Source organism: Hyla sarda, chromosome 4, assembly GCF_029499605.1.
Source record: "Hyla sarda isolate aHylSar1 chromosome 4, aHylSar1.hap1, whole genome shotgun sequence".
Lineage (NCBI taxonomy): Eukaryota > Metazoa > Chordata > Amphibia > Anura > Hylidae > Hyla > Hyla sarda.
In genome coordinates this window covers 387229585-387249214 of record NC_079192.1, presented here as the reverse complement: position 1 = coordinate 387249214, position 19630 = coordinate 387229585, and positions in this window count along the sequence as shown.

Below are 19630 nucleotides of genomic sequence, written 5' to 3'. Positions count from 1 at the left end.
GGCAGAGGAGGACGGGACAGGAGAGCGCTCCTGGCCAGTGTGTCTGGATGGAGCGCTAGTTGTAACAATAGATGCCATGTTCAGGATTGATCACGGCATCTATGGGGTTAATGCTGCCAGGACCGGCACGATCGCGGCCCCGGCAGCTGCAGGTCCCTCCGGTGATCTCCTGCAGCATAGAGCAGGAGATCGCTAGGACGTAAGCATACGTCCAGTTGCACTAACAAGCTAGCAACTTGGATGTATGCATACATCCTGGGGCGGAAGGGGTTAAAGGGGTACTCCAGTGGAAAACAATTTAATTTAAATCAACTGGTACCAGAAAGTTAAACAGATTTGTAAATTACTTCTATTAAAAAATCTTAATCCTTCCAGTGCTTATCAACTGCTGTATACTCCAGAGGAAGTTCTTTTCTTTTTGAAATTCTTTTCTGACCGAACCAGTTCTCTTCATCCTGTACTTTACCAATAGCCCAAAAACGGATGTATATAACTGTCTAAGAGCCCTAAAAAGCCCATAGGGATTCTGCTGTACTGTGCACATAGCAAAAATTTCAATTTCCCTGTCCACAGAAAGAATGAACACGAATGAACATGAATGACTTCCTGCAAACTCTGCACGGAACGCATAGCCCTCTATGAGATGGCACATTCCTGTACAAACTTAGCGACGTTTATGCCGGCGCCCGCAGTTTGTGGAATGTCCGCACAGACACATTCCATAGTGTGAACATAGCCTTGTAGTGGCTTTGACCCCCTATACTGCATTCTGATTGGCTGGGAGAGCTGTGTGAAAGGCATGATGGGATTCCCTTAGGTCATGCAGTCTTTTCTCCTTCTCCTTTCTACCACAAGGCTGATATTATTTTAGCAGGTTCTGCTGAACCAAATTTTTAGCAAAGTCCTGACCAAACATGGGTTCTATGGGTGTTGTTCACTCATCTCTAGCAGTGTCCCTGCATTTCTTTGTATCTATCTATTCTCCATATATATATATATATATATATATATATATATATATATAGATAGATAGATATGTATATATATATATATATATATATATATATATATATATACACACATCAACAGGAGAATACAGCAGCACACTGCTCGCACAAAGATGCAGATAAAAGATCAAATGCTATACAGCTATATTTCAAAAAATGTAAAAAATGAAAAAGTGAGGTACTTAGCTCACAATTTGGCGGCCAAACAGCTTGGTCCATCCCACCACGGTAAGGTGACCTCATCGGAACGGACCCTACACTGTGAATATGCCTCTGTGTAATCAGTTAAACAGGCATTGCAAGGTCTGCGAAGTCCTAGCACCTTATGCACACCTAATAGAGGTGGGTGGGGTGCAAGAGCCAACATGGAGGTAGCCACTCCCCCATATGTATAACACAAACAAGGATAAGTTAGCCAGCACTACTGATCTCAAACTACTATATGGACCTGGCATACAGGTGCACGCTGCTAGGCTAAATATAAAGCAACAGGAGAATACAACAGCACACTGCTAGCACAAAGATACAGAGAAAAGATGAAATGCTATAAAGCTATAGTGAAAAAAAATGTAAAAATGAAAAAGTGAGATACTTAGCTCTCAATTTGGCAGCCAAATAGCTTGGACCATCCCACCACGGGATATTTAGCCTAGCAGCGTGCACCTGTATGGCAGGTCCATATAGTAGTTTGAGATGAGTAGTGCTGGCTAACCTATCCTTGTTTGTGCTATACATATGGGGGAGTGGCTACCTCCATGTTGGCTCTTGCACCCCACCCACCTCTATTAGGTGTGCATAAGGTGCTAGGACGTCTCATACCTTGCAATGCCTGTTTAATTGATTGAACAGAGGCATATTCACAGTGTAGGGTCTGTCCCGATGAGGTCACCTTACAGTGGTGGGATGGTCCAAGCTATTTGGCCTCCAAATTGTGAGCTAAGTACCTCACTTTTTCATTTTTTACATTGTTTGCACTATAGCTGTATAGCATTCCATCTTTTATCTGTATCTTTGTGCTAGCAGTGTGCTGCTGTATTCCCCTGTTGCTGTGTATTTAGCCTAGCAGCGTGCACCTGTATGCCAGGTCCATATAGTATTTTGAGATCAGTAGTGCTGGCTAACTTATCCTTGTTTGTGTATATATATATATATATATATATATATATATATATATACATATATCTGTGTGTGTGTGTGTGCATATGTGTGTGTGTGCCTTTCTATAAATACTGTATACTACCTGTAAATCACAGGTTTTACAATGTTCTACACTACAGAATATGATGGCACTTTATAAATCAATAATAATTATAAGAACAATAAAAACATCCTGCCAGTCTCACACTTGGCAAATCACATCGTTCATCTCTACTGAGTGGCTTCATTTTTGTCAGCTCCTAACTGGACAGGAGATATAGCCGGCTAGACTACCACAGGTGAAGTCACTGTCAGATTAGACATCGCGGATGACAGAGATGGATTTTGCCCAGTTTTTCTGTCTCCAGCAATGTCATCTCGGAATTTATGAGTTCCTTTTCAGTTATAATGTTCATTTACAAATGTCTAAAATGCAATTAAAAAATGACTGAGCAAATGATTAATTTCTTGATGTATCTTTGTTACAGCATCCGCACACATGATTCTTTCCACATTGTCTTAAATAAAAACCCATCATAAACCCCACCAAGTAGAAACCACCGGAGCCTACATGGTTAAAGCATCTACCATGGCTGTAGAGAAAATGGTAAATGTAGCAATTATACTGTATATGTTCATATATATATATATATATATATTTTTTTTTTTTTTATTTTTTTTTTTTGTTATTTTTTTTTCCAGTTTTTGTTTACTACATATTGTAGAAAAAAAAATCCTGTTAATATCTTACTAATCAGAAACCAGTAACAATCTTCTGTTGACTGATCTAACAATCATATTATTTGTCCTCCTGTCTTATTATTGGTCCTGTTGTAGTTCATCTGTGAGTCTGATCACCTAAGACACCTGAATACTCCCTGTAGCTCTGTTCATTAAAGGGGTACTCTGTTGCAGAATAGGATAGTGGATAAGTGGCCGAAAGGGCCCTCAGTGTAGCTCTATGGGAGAGCCGGAGATACAGCGTTCAGGTATCTCCGGGTCTCCCATAGGGCCACATCAAGGCGCGTGTCGGCCCCCGCTTCGTACGGTGCTTGACAGTAATCCTTGCACAGAGCTGAGATTGCTCAGTGCACGGTGTGAGCTGGGGTGCAGTGCATGAGATTGCAGGGGGTCCCAGCAGTCGAATCTCCTGTGATCACACATTTATCCCCTATCCTGTGGATTGGTGGTAAGATGTTCTTCGATGGAGTATCCCTTTAAAGAGGTTGTCTCATCTCTGCAGTTCAACTTTCCAGCCAACACCGGCCTGTTTGTGCTAGCCTGTCTAGTTTTACTTTCTCAACCACTTTCAGCAGTCACAAACAGGTCAGATGTTGCCAGAAAGTTGAATTGCCAAGATGGGACAAACCCTTTAACCCCTTAACGACCACGGACGAAAATGTACGTCCTGGTTTGGCGGGACTTCCCGCACCAGGACGTACATTTATGTCCTGTGTATGACGGTGAGCATCGGAACGGTGCTCGCATCATACACAGCAGGTTCCCACCCGTAATGAAAAATCCCCTCCCCAATAAAAATGAAAATTGTCAGTTTTTCCCATTTTACCCCCAAAAAGCATAATTTTTTTTTTAATAAACATATTAGGTATCGCAGCATGCGTAAATGCCCATACTATCAAAATATGATGTTAATTATCCCGTACGGTGAATGGCGTAAACGTTAAACATTTTAAAAGTCCAAAACAGTCCACTTTTTTGTCACATTTAATTAAAAAAATTTATAAAAAATGATCTAAAAGTTTTATATAGAAAATGTGGTATTGCTAAAAAGTACAGACGATGGCGCAATAAATGAGCCCTCATATCGCCCTATATACAGAAAAATGAAAAAGTTATAGGTGGTCAAAATAGGGTGATTTTAGATTACTAATTTAGTACAAAAAGTTTTAGATTTTTTTTAAGCGGTACAGAATCCAGGCATGTTGTATTCAAACTACATAAACCTTTAGTTCTTTGGGAGAAAACAATCATCAGTGGTGTGTGGCAGTGGCTTACACCTTTCCCCTGTTCCACCGAGCAGAGAGTTCATATGTATATATGTATGGGGAAGGGGGGGGGATTGGAAACAATAGCTATTTCGCCAACCGCTATCTAATACACACTTTCTATTTCTCTCTGCAACAGTCCACACATGAACAGCTCTCAGTTAGGGGCACACTGGACACTTTATTAATGCTTTGGGAGTCGGGAGACCACCATACACATTAGATAATAGGCTGATCCTGCCAATAACAGCTGGTTCAATCTACCGTATATACTCGAGTATAAACCGAGTTTTTCAGCACGATTTTTCGTGATGAAAATGCCCCCCTCGGCTTATACTCGAGTGAACAAAAAAATGGTTCTAGCTTTAGCTTTGAGGGGATGGTCCCGGCCGTCCATCTTCGCCTGTCAATCCCTTCTCAGTGGTCTTCAACCTGCGGAACTCCAGATGTTGCAAAACTACAACTCCCAGCATGCCCGGACAGCCATCGGCTGTCCGGGCATGCTGGGAATTGTAGTTTTGAAACATCTGGATGTCCGCAGGTTGAAGACCACTGCGGCAGTCGTCATCATCCAGACCCCTTTTGTTTTCTACTCACCTCCCCTCGGTGGGAAGGAAGGGTGCGCTGGTCCGGGCCATCTATGCTGCAGGGACCGTCCAGTGGGGAGGGTTAGTCGCTCCGGGCTGTCCATCTTCACCGGGAGGTCCTCTTTTCCTCTCCGGGCCGGCCCCGGACTAGTGGCGTTGCCTTGACGATGACGTGCAGGGACGTTCGTGCGCAGCAGGCGTCCGTGACGTCCCTGCGTGGTGGCATCAAGGCAGCGTCACTAGTTCGGGGCCGGGCTAGAGCGGAGAAGAGGGCCTCCCGGTGAAGATGGACAGCCCGGAACGACTAACCCTCCCCACCGGACGGTCCCTGCAGCATAGATGGCCCGGACCAGCGCACCCTTCCTTCCCGCCGAGGGGAGGTGTGTAGAAAACAAAAGGGGTCTGGATGAAGACGAAGGCCGCAGTGGTCTTCAACCTGCGGACCTCCAGATGTTTCAAAACTACAACTCCCAGCATGCCCGGACACCCAATGGCTGTCAGGGCATGCTGCGAGTTGTAGTTTTGCAACAACTGGAGTTCTGCAGGTTGAAGACCACTGAGAAGTGATAGACAGGCGGTGATGATGAAGGGGGGGGGATGATGACGTGGGTGATAATAACAGGGGGGATAATAACAGGGTGATGATGATGGGGGTGATAATGACAGGGTGATGATGACAGGGGTGTTAATGATGGGGGTCTGGATGATGACAGGGGGGATGAATTATTTCCCACCCTAGGCTTATAGTCGAGTCAATAACTTTTCCTGGGTTTTGGGGGTGAAATTAGGGGCTTATATTCGGGACGGCTAATACTCGAGAATATACGGTATACACCAGATTTAAACACATCATCCACTTGATTATACAAAAAAAGATTTTGTTTGTTTATTTGTTTACTTTTGTTTGTTTTTTTCCCCAGAAATTCTACCCCAACCCAACAAATATGTCCCAGACTGCCTAATATTTTTTGTTTAATATTTTTTTTTCTAAAAAGCATTAAATACATGCATAAATAAATACGTAGATGAACTTCTGTATTTAACTCAAAATTCGGATACTTCAGACTCATCACTTCCTCTTCTGCATATGAAGCCAACATAATATACAAGTGTTAATGTGAAGTCCTAACACAATCAACTAGTCTAAATTCTAATACAAAAGTAACAGTGGGGAATGGCAGGGAAATAAAGGCACTGGATTGCTAGTGAAAGCGCATTATCCAACTCGATTATAGGGTGTTTTTTCTTTCCTTTAAAATTTCAAAAGAGCATTGAAAGCTTATAATATTTAGAATGTATCCAAGCATTTCAGAAAAAAAAAAAAAAACATTTGTCAGCTCTTAAAAGAAAGCTGAGACATAAATCAACTCTTGTCCCAAAGTTTCTGCTGCCATAGTAAAGTAAAGTTATAGGGTTTTGGAAAAGATTTAGCACCTATAATTGTAAGTTAATATAAGTTCTCATGACAAGATGTTAAAGGGGTGGAAAACCTTTTTTTTTTTTTTTTATCAACTGGTGCCAGAAAGTTAGACAGATTTGAAAATTACTTCTATTAAAAAATCTTAATCCTTCCAGTACTTATTAGCTGCTGAATACTACAGAGGAAATTATTTTCTCTTCGGAACACAGAGCTCCCTGCTGACATCATGAGCACAGTGCTCTCTGCTGACATCTCTGTCCATTTTAAGAACTGTCCAGAGTAGGAGAAAATCACCATAGCAAACATATGCTGTTCTGGACAGTTCTTGAAGAGATGTCAGCAGAGAGCACTGTGCTCGTGATTCAGCAGAGAGCTCTGTGTTCCATAAAGAAAAGAAATTCCTCTGTAGTATTCAGCACCTACAGACCCATATAAGGGCTTGTTTTTTTGCGTCACCAATTGTACTTTGTAATGACATCAATCATTTAATAACAAAATCTACCATATATATATATATATATATATATATATATATATATATATATATATATATATATATTTGTGGGGTGAAAAAGAAGAAAAAATGCCAGTTAGTATTTTTTTTTTTTTTTTCGTTTCTATACAGTGCAATTTCCGGTAAAAATTACACCTTATCTTTATTATGTAGGTCCATATGGTTACAAGGATACCCAATTTATGTAGGATTTATTTTATTTTACTACTTAAAAAAAATCCTAACTACATGCACCAAAATTTTTATGTTTAAAATTGTAATCTTCTGACCCCTATAACTTTTTTATTTTTCCGCATATGGGGCTATATGAGGGCTCATTATTTGCGCCATGGTCTGTAGTTTTTATTGGTACCATTTTTGTTTTGATGGGACTTTTTATCGCTTTTATACGATATACCATATTTTAATGGTATATGAAATGACCAAAAATGTGCAATTTTGGACTTTAGTATTTTTTTTACGTGTACGCCATTGACTGTGCGGTTCAGCTAACCGTTTATTTTAATAGTTCGGACATTTAGGCATGCAGCAGTTCCATATATGATTATTTTTATTTTTTATTACATTGTTTTATTTTAAAAATGGGAAAAGGGGGGTGATTTGAACTTGTATTAGGTAAGGGGTTAAATCAGTTTTTTGAACTTTTTTTTACACCTTTTTTTTTAGCCCCTATAAGGGGCTAAAACATGCAATCTTCTGATTGCATATTCTGATCAGTGCTCTGCTATAGCAAAGCACTGATCAGTGTAACCGGCAATCTGCCACTCTAGCCTGCTGCGCAGGTTAGGAGCAGCAGATCACCGAATGGACGACAAAGAGGCAGGTGAGGACCCTCTCATCGTACGGTAAGCTGATCGGGACATCACGATTATGTTGCGATAGTCCTGATCAGCACCGCTGAGCTGCCAGGGCACTTTCACTTTCTTTTTAGATGCTGCGATCAGCTTTGATCGCGACATCTAAAGGGTTAATGCTGGGCATTGGCCTGGTCAATGGTGCCCGGCATTAGCCGTAGGTCCCGGCTGCCTGTACCAATCGGGACCCACAGGTTTTAGCCCATTCTTCGCTGATGAGAATGGTTTAAACCCCGTTAATGGGACCAGGGTGTACAGGTACGCCCTTGGTCCTTAAGTACAAGGGTCTGAGGGCGTACCTGTATGCCCTTGATCCTGAACGGATTAGAGGAAATCTGTCATTAGTGTCACCTGCATTAACCTGTTGGTACAGACAGGTATTGCAGGTGGCACTGATGACAAGGGCATTCACCTTGTCCCGTTCCGTTCTGTCGTTCTCTGGCAATCTTCTCCAGTATCTTCAGCTCCGGGCCCGACTTGGAGCATGGGTGGAGCTTAGTGACATCACTGCTGCTATTTGCTAGCAGCAGGCCCAAGCAGAGAACAGCAGCCGTGATGTCACTAAGCTCCATCCATGCTCCAAGTCGGGCCCGGAGCTGAAGATACTGGAGAAGATTGCCAGAGAACGACAGCACGGAACGGGACAAGGTAAATACCATTGTCATCAGGTTAGTGCAGGTAACACTGATGACAGATTTCCTTTAATAGTATTTCCTTTAAGACAATCCTGTAAGCAGTGATCTGGGCCAGGTAGACAGTGGAAGTAGATCCCCTCTGAATGGGGTCCAGATGTATCTGACTATCTGCCATCCACTTGTAGGACATAGTATGGCTTAGAGGTAGCCTATTGAGCTCTGAACCAGCAGGAAACTGGGATCAAGATCAGTGTCCTTGATAAACAATGCTGGCTGTGGTCCTGTGTGAAGTGAACAGGACACTGAACTAGATTGAAAATTATTTTTATCACTGCCACAGTTGTTTTATTTGTAACACTTAAGAAATGGCGTAACCTTGTGTTAAAGTAACAACTACACTATTCTGCCTCTCTGGACAATTGCAACCACTAAGATTGTTGTACTACTGAGTGAAAAAAAGATCAGTAAACCTGTATTATATCAGTCTGCTCTTGTCTTATTTTAAGTAGAAACTATTATCGAACTAAAACCTCACTCTATAAATATTGCAAGTTCGGTATCTTGGGGTTGAAATACTTTGGTAACCCCCCCCCCCCCCCCCTCCGGTCAAGTTCTACACATCAACAAACAGGAACAATTGTTTCCTAAGATAGTCATTGAGAAGTGTCTGCAGAGCAAAGGATGAACATTAAAGAATAAAGGATGTTCTGTGGATGGTGCTTTATGGCCGATCAGTCACACTCATCTACATGTCCCCTCTGGCTGTCTTAGATATTCATGATCTCCACAGAAATAAAGAACCATTTGTCAATCAGCAAGGAGCAGATGACATATTGAGCCATTGAAGTATCTTCAGTGTTGTAGATATGCCTTCATGATAAAGACTGGCAGCTTTCTGTAGGTTGGTATCAACATATCAGAAACAAGACTGTTAATTGGCTTCATTACGACCTAATTGTAGACATGGATCTTCTGTAGTCCAGACGTGTGGTGTGGTTACTCCCCTGTGGATGTGTAGCATGTGATGCTATTTTGTCCTAAGGCTGCGACAAATTGTCTGTTATTATGGGGATTCTCCGGTAGGTCTCAGTGCTGGCATAGTAATGAGTTCCTAATACAACATGGCCACAGTGGTCCAGAGGGGGCTGACTGGAGTCAATCTCATGCTATTAGGATCTTTTTCTTTTGGGTAGATTCACAAATAACCTATTAGATCTTATTGATTGTATGTCCTTCCGGTGGAGTTTTGACAACAAAGAATAGAAAACTTGTTCTGCATGGATGGTTGAACACCGAAGGATATATGATCTTTAATTGCTTAGAACCAGACTGCAGTATGACCATTTGAGTCTTAAAGGGGTACTCCGGTGAAAACCTTTTTTCTTTTAAATTAACTGGTGGCAGAAAGTTAAACATATTTGTAAATTACTTCTATAAAAAAATTCTTAATCCTTCCAGTACTTATTAGCTGCTGAATGCTACAGAGGAAATTCCTTTCTTTTTGGAACCCTGATGACATCACGAACACAGTGCTCTCTGCTGACATCTCTGTCCATTTTAGCAACCATGCATAGCAGATGTATGCTAAGGGCAGAATGGTGGCTCAGTGGTTAGCACTGCTGCATTGCAGTGCTGTGGTCTTGGGTTCAAATCCCACTAAGGACAACAATAAATAAAGCATTATTATTATTATAATAACATCAGCAGAGAGAACTGTGGTCGTGATGTCATCAGAGAGCATTCCAAAAAGAAAATCATTTTCTCTGTAGTATTCAGCAGCTAATAAGTACAGGAAGGATTAAGATTTTTTTAATAGAAGTAATTTACAAATATGTTTAACTTTCTGCCACCAGTTGATTTAAAAGAAAAAAGGTTTTCACCGGAGAACCCCTTTAAGGATTCAGACAATTTTATTTTTATGTTTTCATTTTTTCTTCCTCACCTTCTAAAAATCATCGCTCTTTTATATTTTCATCCACAGACTAGTATGAGGGCTTGTTTTTTGCGCAACGAGTTGTCTGTTGTAATGTTATCACTCACTTTACCATAAAATGTATGGTGCAACACAAAAAAAAATACTAACAGTGTGGGGAAATTGATAAGAGAAACGCAATTTAGCAAATTTTGGAAGGTTTCGTTTTCACACTATACATTTTATGGTAAAATAGACATGTTTTCTTTATTTTGTGGGTCAATACAATTAAAATATGCAGTGTGAACAGGACAACGCGTTTCAAAGGTTTTCCTTCTTCTTCAGGTCCTGCAAGGACCTGAAGAAGAAAAACCTTTGAAACGCGTTGTTCTGTTCACACTGCATGTTTTATGGATTAATAAAGCCTGCTTTTTTCGACTATACTTGGGTGTGCGCCTCCTAGCCAAAATCTGATTTTTCTGCTGGAACTCTGTGGGAACCTTGCCCTTGCTCACAGAACCAGCTGTTTTCTCCTATATCCACACCGCTTGCATCCACACCGACAACACTTCCAGCTACTTACTACATGCGATCGCCAGTGTTGTGCCTGCCTGCACAACACCAACAGGTGAGCAATATTATGTTTTTGGACAGCTGTCAGCCCCTTTTAATAAGGATTAACTGCACTATATTGCGCCATCTCTGCAGACAGTGAATACCCCCCACTGTGATCCCTCTCTCCCCCCTTTGCACCAGTTTTTATATGTGAGTATGCAATAAAGAAACAACCCTGAAAAAGAAGTCCATGGTGAGTTTGCCGACTTTTTTCATTCCTTCTTCTGCATCAAGATATGTGATTTGCTATTACCAGTCAGAGCACCACCGTCACTTCGGGGAACACTCCTACACGTCCCATAGTCCAAGTCCGTGTGAATATCAGCAGCAGTGCCGGACATAACACTTCACTTTTGAATAATTTACAAATCTGTTTAACTTTCTGGAGCCAGTTGATGTAAAAAAAAATAATACATTTTTCTGAAATAGTGTGTTCCATGCTGCGAGTAGTAGTACTACCTAACAAATGTCAAAAAAGAGAGAAAAAAAAAGTGAAACACATACACTTTATTAAAAATAATTAAAATTTTGTTATAAAAAATATAAATTTGGTTAAATACATGTTTTTTTCCATGACTACTGCATTTGTTTCAACAAATTTTGGGTACCAAAAAAAAAAAAAAAAGCCAAAAGGGGCCAAAAATGCAATTTCCACATAAATGAAAAAATGCCAGAAAAAAACGCAGGATAAAAAAAACAAGTAGAAACTAAGCCTTAGACTCAGTTTAGCAGGCACATTTACAGTTTGCAACTTCAGGGTAGGGTCACGCATGCCGTAATATGCTGCGTATCTACTGCAGCTGCTTTTGTTACCCATTGATGGGTAGGAAAATACGAAGCAGCAAATACGCAGCAAAATATGGTACGTGTGACCCTACCCTAAATGCATGCAGTATATGATTAGCAGCCTCAAAATTCCTCATATGAAGCCTGGTTACACCACCCAAATAAATGGTAAGAATTCTACAGACTTTGACCAATACAACTGATACTGTAGATAGCAACCAAAAATGTATTTACCACAAGATTTTAGGTCAAAATTATTTTTTTCTTGGACCCGTAATGACACAACCATTGTGTTTCTTACCCAACTACCCTCGAGAATGTCAAGGCAAAGCAAGGTAACAACCTTTCCATCAATAGCCCATTTGGCCACTCATTAGAGGGTCCTTTAGCCTTCCTAATAACTCACAATTCATTAGGCCAAAGTTGGGCAGTTTCTAAGCAACAGTCGTTGGAACCAGATTTTCATGTTCCTACTGGAATTCCATGCTAGAACAAAGGCTAGCAACAGGAGGATGGAAGCCAACTGTATCGGATTGTAGGCAAAACCAAAAAGGCCAGCCAAAGAAAAGGTAATTCCACAAACACTGACATACAGAATATGTGCTGGCTACTATCAATTGCATAGTAAACATTGACATATCATTTATAACAGTGATCTCCAAACTGTGGCCCTCCAGATGTTGTAAAACTACAACTTCCAGCATGCCCAGACAGCCTTTGGCGGGAGTGTTAGTGCCCCTTGCGCCCATGATGAGGTGCTGTATCAGCTATGTAGGTAGGTTGGTAGCCAGGTATACAGCTTTGTAGGTTGGTACCCAGGTAGCGATGTAGGTAGGTTGGCAGCTAAGATGCAAGGATAGGGAAGGTCACGTCTACTCTCAGTGTAAGCCTCAGGTCTTATGGCTCACCCTGAGAGGAGGCTTTTAGCTGTATGGGCATGTGTACACAGATGAAAACAGTGATTGCTTGCCTGGAGATCTGGGACAATTGTCCTGGATCCCCATTAGTAAGGAAGCCCATGTGCCATACCTATGCTTTGGCAGCTTGCACCTTCACCGGGTGTGCGCCATCATGGGGGACAGTTTTGCCAAAGTGTAGTTAAGCCACTGGTTTAGATCCAGTAGTCTGTGGAAAGGGAGTTGGACTAGACACTCTTCCCACATCCTTTCTGGAAGTTTCTACATAGAAACTTGCTGGGAATGTCATGTGACTAATAGATCACTCATCAGATACAATATGCAGATATTTAAATTGGTACTCCACTATAAACATCCTCTCTCCTATCCAAAGGAGAGAGGATAAGATGTTAGATCACGAGAGTCCCTGCTGGGTACCCCTGCGATCTCCGCCGTGTCACCCCTGTCATTCGGTGCACGGAGCGAACTCTGCTCTGTGCCTGATGACTGGCGATGTCGGCCACCACGCCCGCTCTATTCATGTCTATGGGAGGAGGCGTGACGGCAATGTACTAGCCTTCACGCCCCCTCCCATAGACATGAATGGAGAGGGGGTGGCGTGACGTCACGAATGCGGAAGCTGCCAACTTTTGTGTTCCAGAGGCCACCGCTGCCGGCCCATAGATCGCGAGGGTCCCGTAGCTGCCTTTGGATAGGGGATAAGATGTTTTTAGCAGAGTACCCCTTTAACTCATACTCTCATGAGCAATGTAATACACAAATGCAGGCCATCTCACAATACCCATACACAGATTTTAGGCAGAGAGAGTTCTCTCAAATGCAAAAACTTCTCAAATACTGTAGCTCGGACACAGGTACCTGGTGCAGCACTGTGGTGTGCCTTGTGGGTGAGAGTAATAAGTCTAAATTGTATTCCATGGTGAATAGTCAATCAGCGCAGTGACTGACATAGGGTGGAGCAGGGGTCAAGTCCTGGGAAAAATAGTGAGGGAACTCACCCAAGATTTCTTGCTAATGGGAACAATGTTCCTGCTGTGGAAAAAGTGCAGGAACTCAATTCCCTCGCGTTCCTGCATGACTTGAGCCCTGGGGTGGAGGCATCGGTTTATTAGTTAGACAGAAAGATGATCCTGGCTGGTGCATTCAGGAAAGAGTAAGGAAGACCTATTAGTAAAGAGTTACAGTGATTGAGATTAGAATGTATGAGGACAGTTAGTGTCTTCATTGGAATGATGGTTGCAGGGGATCGGAGCAGGACATAGCACATTTTGGTATCGCTTTTAATCGAAGCTAAACCTATGGCAAGGAAAAAGTATTGCCGAAACAACCCCTTTATGAGCCCATGCACACTGTAAAGCTGGCATACAGAGTCCAAATCTTTATGGAGTCTTGAGCACTTTATGTGCCCTTGTATATTGCTTCTCTGAGGCAATGCTACTAAAGGAAAATACCTGTCCATTTTTGTTTCTCTGAGATTCTATATGAACCCATGAAATCCGTCTCTGGTTGTTACATTATGGACCAAAAAAGCAGATATTGCCCTGTGAAATAATAACCCAACAAGTAAGTGTTTGTGGATCCCTTTGTTGAGACTTGTCAGAAGACTGTCACTTATTGGCATGGGTAATGGAGGATGTGTGGCCGATGAATGGCGGCAGCAGAGGGCCACAAAAACAATCCAGCCATAGGCACCCGTTTACTGCGAGCCATCTCATAGAGCCAAAAGTCTTTTTTAGGGTACGTTCGCACATACAGGATCTGCTGCATACAGTGGGGATCAAAAGTTTGGGCACCCCAGGTAAAAATTTGTATTAATGTGCATTAAGAAGCCAAGGAAAGATAGAAAAATCTCCAAAAGGTATCAAATTACAGATTAGACATTCTTATAATATGTCAACAAAAGTTAGATTTTATTTTCATCATTTCCACTTTCAAAATAACAGAATACAAAAAAATGGTGTCTGCAAAAGTTTGGGCACCCTGCAGAAATAATATCTTGTACTGCCCCCTTCCGCAAGTATCACAGCTTGTAAACGCTTTTTGTAGCCAGCCAAGAGTCTTTCAATTCTTGTTTGAGGTATCTTTGCCCATTCTTCCTTACAAAAGTCTTCCAGTTCTTTGAGATTTCTGGGCTGTCTGTTACGCACTGCTCTTTTAAGGTCTATCCATAGATTTTCAATTATGTTGAGGTCAGGAGATTGTGAAGGCCATGGCAAAACCTTCAGTTTATGCCTCTTGATGTAATCCCCCGTGGATTTCGAGATGTGTTTAGGATCATTATCCATTTGTAGAAGCCATCCTCTCTTTAATTTCAGCTTTTTCACAGATGGCATCAAGTTAGCATCCAAAATTTGCTGAAATGTTATTGAATCCATTTTTCCTTCTACTCATGAGATGTTCCCTGTGCCACTGGATGCAATACAACCCCAAAGCATAATTGATCCACCCCCATGCTTAACAGTTGGACAGAGGTTCTTTTCATTAAATTCTGTTCCCCTTCTTCTCCAAACGTACCTTTGCTCATTTCGGACAAAAAGTTCAATTTTAACCTCGTCGGTCCACAGAACTTGTTTCCAAAATGAATCAGGCTTGTCTATATGTTCATTTGCAAAGTTCAAACACTGATTTTTGTGGTGAGGACGTAGAAGAGGTTTTCTTATGATGTCTCTTCCATGAAGACCATATTTGTACAAGTATCTCTTTATAGTGGAATAGTGTACCACAACTCCAGTGTCTGCCAGATCTTTCTGGAGGGATTGTGCAGTTAAACGTGGGTTTTGAATAGTTTTTCTAACAATCTTGCGCGCTGTTCTGTCTGATATTTTTCTTGGTCTTCCAGATCTTGCTTTAACTTCCACTGTTCCTGATGACTGCCATTTCTTAATAGCATTCCGAACAGAGGATACTGACATCTGAAAACGTTTTGCTATCTTCTTATAGCCTTCTCCAGCTTTGTGAGCGTCAACTATTTTCAGTTTCAGATTTCTAGACAATTGCTTAGAAGAACCCATGGTGCTGATTGTTGGGGCAAGGTCAGTGAATCTGTGCATTTAAAACCTTTGAGATTGACATCACCCGGTCTTCCCAGATGATGATTGAGAACAATCCATGACACTGGCAGGTCTCAGCTTTGCAAAGGGGGCAGTGCATGCTATAAATTCTGCAGGGTTTTGCAGACACCATTTTTTTTGTTTTCTGTTGTTTTGAAAGTTTAAATGATAGAAATAAAATCTGACTTTTGTTGACATATTATAAGAATGTCTAATCTGTAATGTGATGCCTTTTGGAGATTTTTCCATCTTTCCTTGGCTTCTTTATGCACATTAATACAAATTTTTATCTGGGGTGCCCAAACTTTTCATCCCCACTGTATATTTGCTGCATATTTTGTGCAGCTGATTTTTTGCTACCCATAAACTTCAATGGGTAGCAAATTCAGCTTCAGAAAATATGCAGCAAAAACATGCAGCAGATCCTGTACGTGTGAATGTACCCTAAAGATGTACTTATTTCAGCTTTTTGGGGTCTTCCTTAACAGGTGTCAAGGTCCACCCCTGCAGGTCTTCATTGGTCTATGCAGGGCCTCAAAAAACCATTGAACATCATTCATTAAAAGAGTAGTGCAGTGAAAAATACCCCCCCCCCCCCCCCGCGATCTCCTGAATGGGGGCCCTGGCAGTCTGCTGGAAGGGGCCGCTCTGACCCCCTTAGGAAACAGTGGCCGACACGCCCCGTCCATGTCGGCCACCGCTCCATGCGGGGGTCAGCGCGCCCCCTTCCAGCAGACTGCCAGGGCCCTCGTTCAGGAGAGCATGGCGGTTCCAGTGGTCAGACCCCATGCGATCTACAACTTATCCCCTATCCTTTGGATAGGGTATAAATTATCTTTCACTACACTACTCCATTAATAAGAAATGTAAAAAGAAGTGTGCTATGACTGATCATTTCTGATCACAAGGAATTATAAAACCATTAGAGATTGTCTCTCCTCCTGTCCATTACAGCCAAAAAATGCAAGTTTGCTGATTGTCCTGATGAAGTGTGAAATGTAAACCACACGAAATAAAAATGCTGCTCTTAAATTATATCTCCTCGAATGGCAAACGTTCCAGCGATTTATAGCCATGACTTAGTAAACAAGATGCATGCATTGGGGGGTTGCTGGGATTCCATCTGCTGGCACAGACTCCTTGGCACCCAGACTATTGTGGGCACTGCTCTTCTTCTGTCATAGCTCCAGTGTGAATCAATATATATACAGGCAAGACGCTATTCAGAAAATAGGAATTTGGAATGGAAGTGAGTTATATGATGGAACACTGGAAAGGAAGAACAGATGGGAGATGACGACTGACAGGAGGAGAGGGTGGAATGGAGGTAATGAATATTAGTGGTCCCGTTGAGGGGATTTTTATTGAGCTGGTGGGAATGCATGTAGGAATGAGTAAATTAATTAGAGAGAATAATCTCTATAGATGTCCAAGGAACAAAACAAGACTAAAAATAGTGATATGAAGGCGCAGTCTTTGAATGGATGTCCCATATCCACGCTCTTTCATCAAAAAAGACATGCACACTATTAACACGCAGAAATGTGTTTGTATTTTCACATATGATTGGATTCAGAAAATCATATTATAGACTTCAGGTTCTTTACTCTATCTAGATTTTTCATAACAAGAGGTATCAGGGTCGTATGTCCTCTGGTGTGGGACCGCCATATCCTACATTCCAAATTATATTTAAAAGGGTTGTCCACTTTTTGCATAAAAAAGAGTTCTCCAACAATAAGAGAGCTTAAGCAATCTGTCTTTGTGTGTGGAAGAACTGGGCAGCAAGGGTTAAAATTCCATCACCATTGGTTTAAATTAAGCATTACAGGTTCCCATTTTAAAATAATTGACTTTTCTGTAATACACATTCATGTTGGGAGTGATAGGCACTCTTTAAAGGCAATCTGTCAGCTCTAGATCATGTTAAAGGGGTACTCCGGCCCTAAGACATCTTATCCCCTATCCAAAGGATAAGGATAAGATGTCTGATCGTGGGGGTCCCTCCGCTGGGGACCCCTGCAATCTCTCATGCAGCACCCACCTGTCTCAACTGCACGCAGCGCTGGAAATATCCATGTCTGAAGCCTCACGACCACGGGGTCGGAGTATCGTGACATCACGACTCCGCCCCTTATGATGTCATGCCCCGCCCCCTCAATGCAAGTCTATGGGAGGTGGCGTGACGGCGTGACAGAGGGAATTCAGAAAGAGATGGGGCAAACAAACCTTAAAGGGGTACTTGTAACGCTGAGCGCTCCGATCCCTGCTTCTGGACCAGAGCGCTCGCGGCGTCTGTCCCTGCAGGGTGCTCTGGTCAGACTCTCTGACCGGGGACACTCCGTCTCTGCTCCTGACGGGGACGCGGTCCGCGCTGCGGGATGTCCCCGCGCACGTCCCAGTGCCACTTACTCGTGCCCGCTCCGGCCCTCTCCTCTGCTCCCCGCTCACGTGACTCCCGGCGCGCGCGTCCCTGCACTATATGGCGCGCAAGCGCCGGCAGTGTAAGATTTAAAGGGCCAGTGCACCATTGATTGGTGCCTGGCCCAATCCGTTTATTGTCACTCCTATAAAGGTATCCTGCCCCTTCCTGCCCTTGCCGGATCTTTGTTGCCTCAGTGCCCTAGAGAAAGCGTTAGTGTGTATATCCTTGCCTGTTGCCGATCCCGTTGCTAACGACTACCGCCTGAGAACCCGTGCTGCCTGCCCTGACCTTTACTACTTCTGACTACGCCTCTACCTGCCCCTTCTGTACTTCGCCTGTCTCAGCTGCCAGTGAGGTTGAGCCGCTATCGGAGGATACGACATGGTAGTTACCGCCACAGCAAGTCCATCCCGCTTTGCGGCGGGCTTTGGTGAAAACCAGTAACTGCTTAGAACCGATCCTCCGGTACGGTCCACGGCAATCCCTCCCTGGCACAGAGGATTCACCTCCTGTACCGCTTCCTGCTACTAGTCCGGATCCTGATAGTACTCCAGTGGAAACCCTTTTTTTTTTTTTTTTTTTTATGAACTGGTGGCAGAAAGTTAAACAGATTTGTAAATTACTTCTATTAAAATTTCTTAATCCTTCCAGTACTTATTAGCAGCTATATACTACAGAGGAAATTATTTTCTTTTTTAATTCCTTTTCTGTCTGTCCACAGTGCTCTCTGATGACACCTTTGTTCGTGTCAGGAACTGTCCAGAGCAGAAGATGTTTGCTATGGGGATTTGCTCCTACTCTGGACAGTTCCTGACATGGACAGAGGTGTCAGCAGAGAGCACTGGGGTCAGACAGAAAAGGAATTAAAAAAGAAAAGAATTTCCTCTGTAGTATGCAGCTGCTAATAAGTACTGAAAGGATAAAAAAAAATCATAAAAGTAATTTACAAATCTGTTTAACTTTCTGGAGCCAGTTGACTTAAAAAGACCTAAAAAAAAAAATGTTTTCCATTGAAGTACCCCTTTAACTCTTCATTGCCTGAAGGAGGGGGGGGGGGGCTGAACCAGGAGCAATAGGTACCAGAACCAATCCCATTCTAAGGTGGGCAACTTCTTTATTAACATTATAGAGTATTAGAGTATGACTAGTCATACAGCGTCCAAATATAATTATTCATTTTGTCACAAAGGTGGAGTTTCTGCTAAAAATGACTACAGTAACAGTAGCGGATGTGGTCGAAGGGATCTCTACCTTGACACCATTGCTAACTAGAGATATGATTGGCTGCACCCACGCTAGTTGTCACAGCTTCACGGTGCGCTCTGACAGCTCAATAAAACAAGGACAATGGCCCTCATTTACTATTGCAAACCCGACATGTTTTGTCAGGTTGTGCGCCAGATTCGCCAGAATAAAAAAAAAAAAAAAAACACTAGCTCTCCATTTTACTAAGAAAACCCCCCCAAAAAGGGGCGTGATCATCGTGAAGAGGGGGCGTGGTCACCGAAAAGGGGCGTGTCTCTGACATTTTCACAAAAATACAACATACTAAGGTTTCCACAAAAAATGTGGTGGATTTAAGCTGAGAAAAACCAGACAAATCAGAACATGTGTAAAAATAAGCAAAATGTAAGGAAACCTTAGTAAATACCGTGGAAAATAAATTGTTGGGAATTAAAACCCACAAAGAAACCTACACAACACTCTCAGGGCCAATATCCTGTAATTAGTATTAACAAGCGATCATGCGAAGTGTGTGTATGTG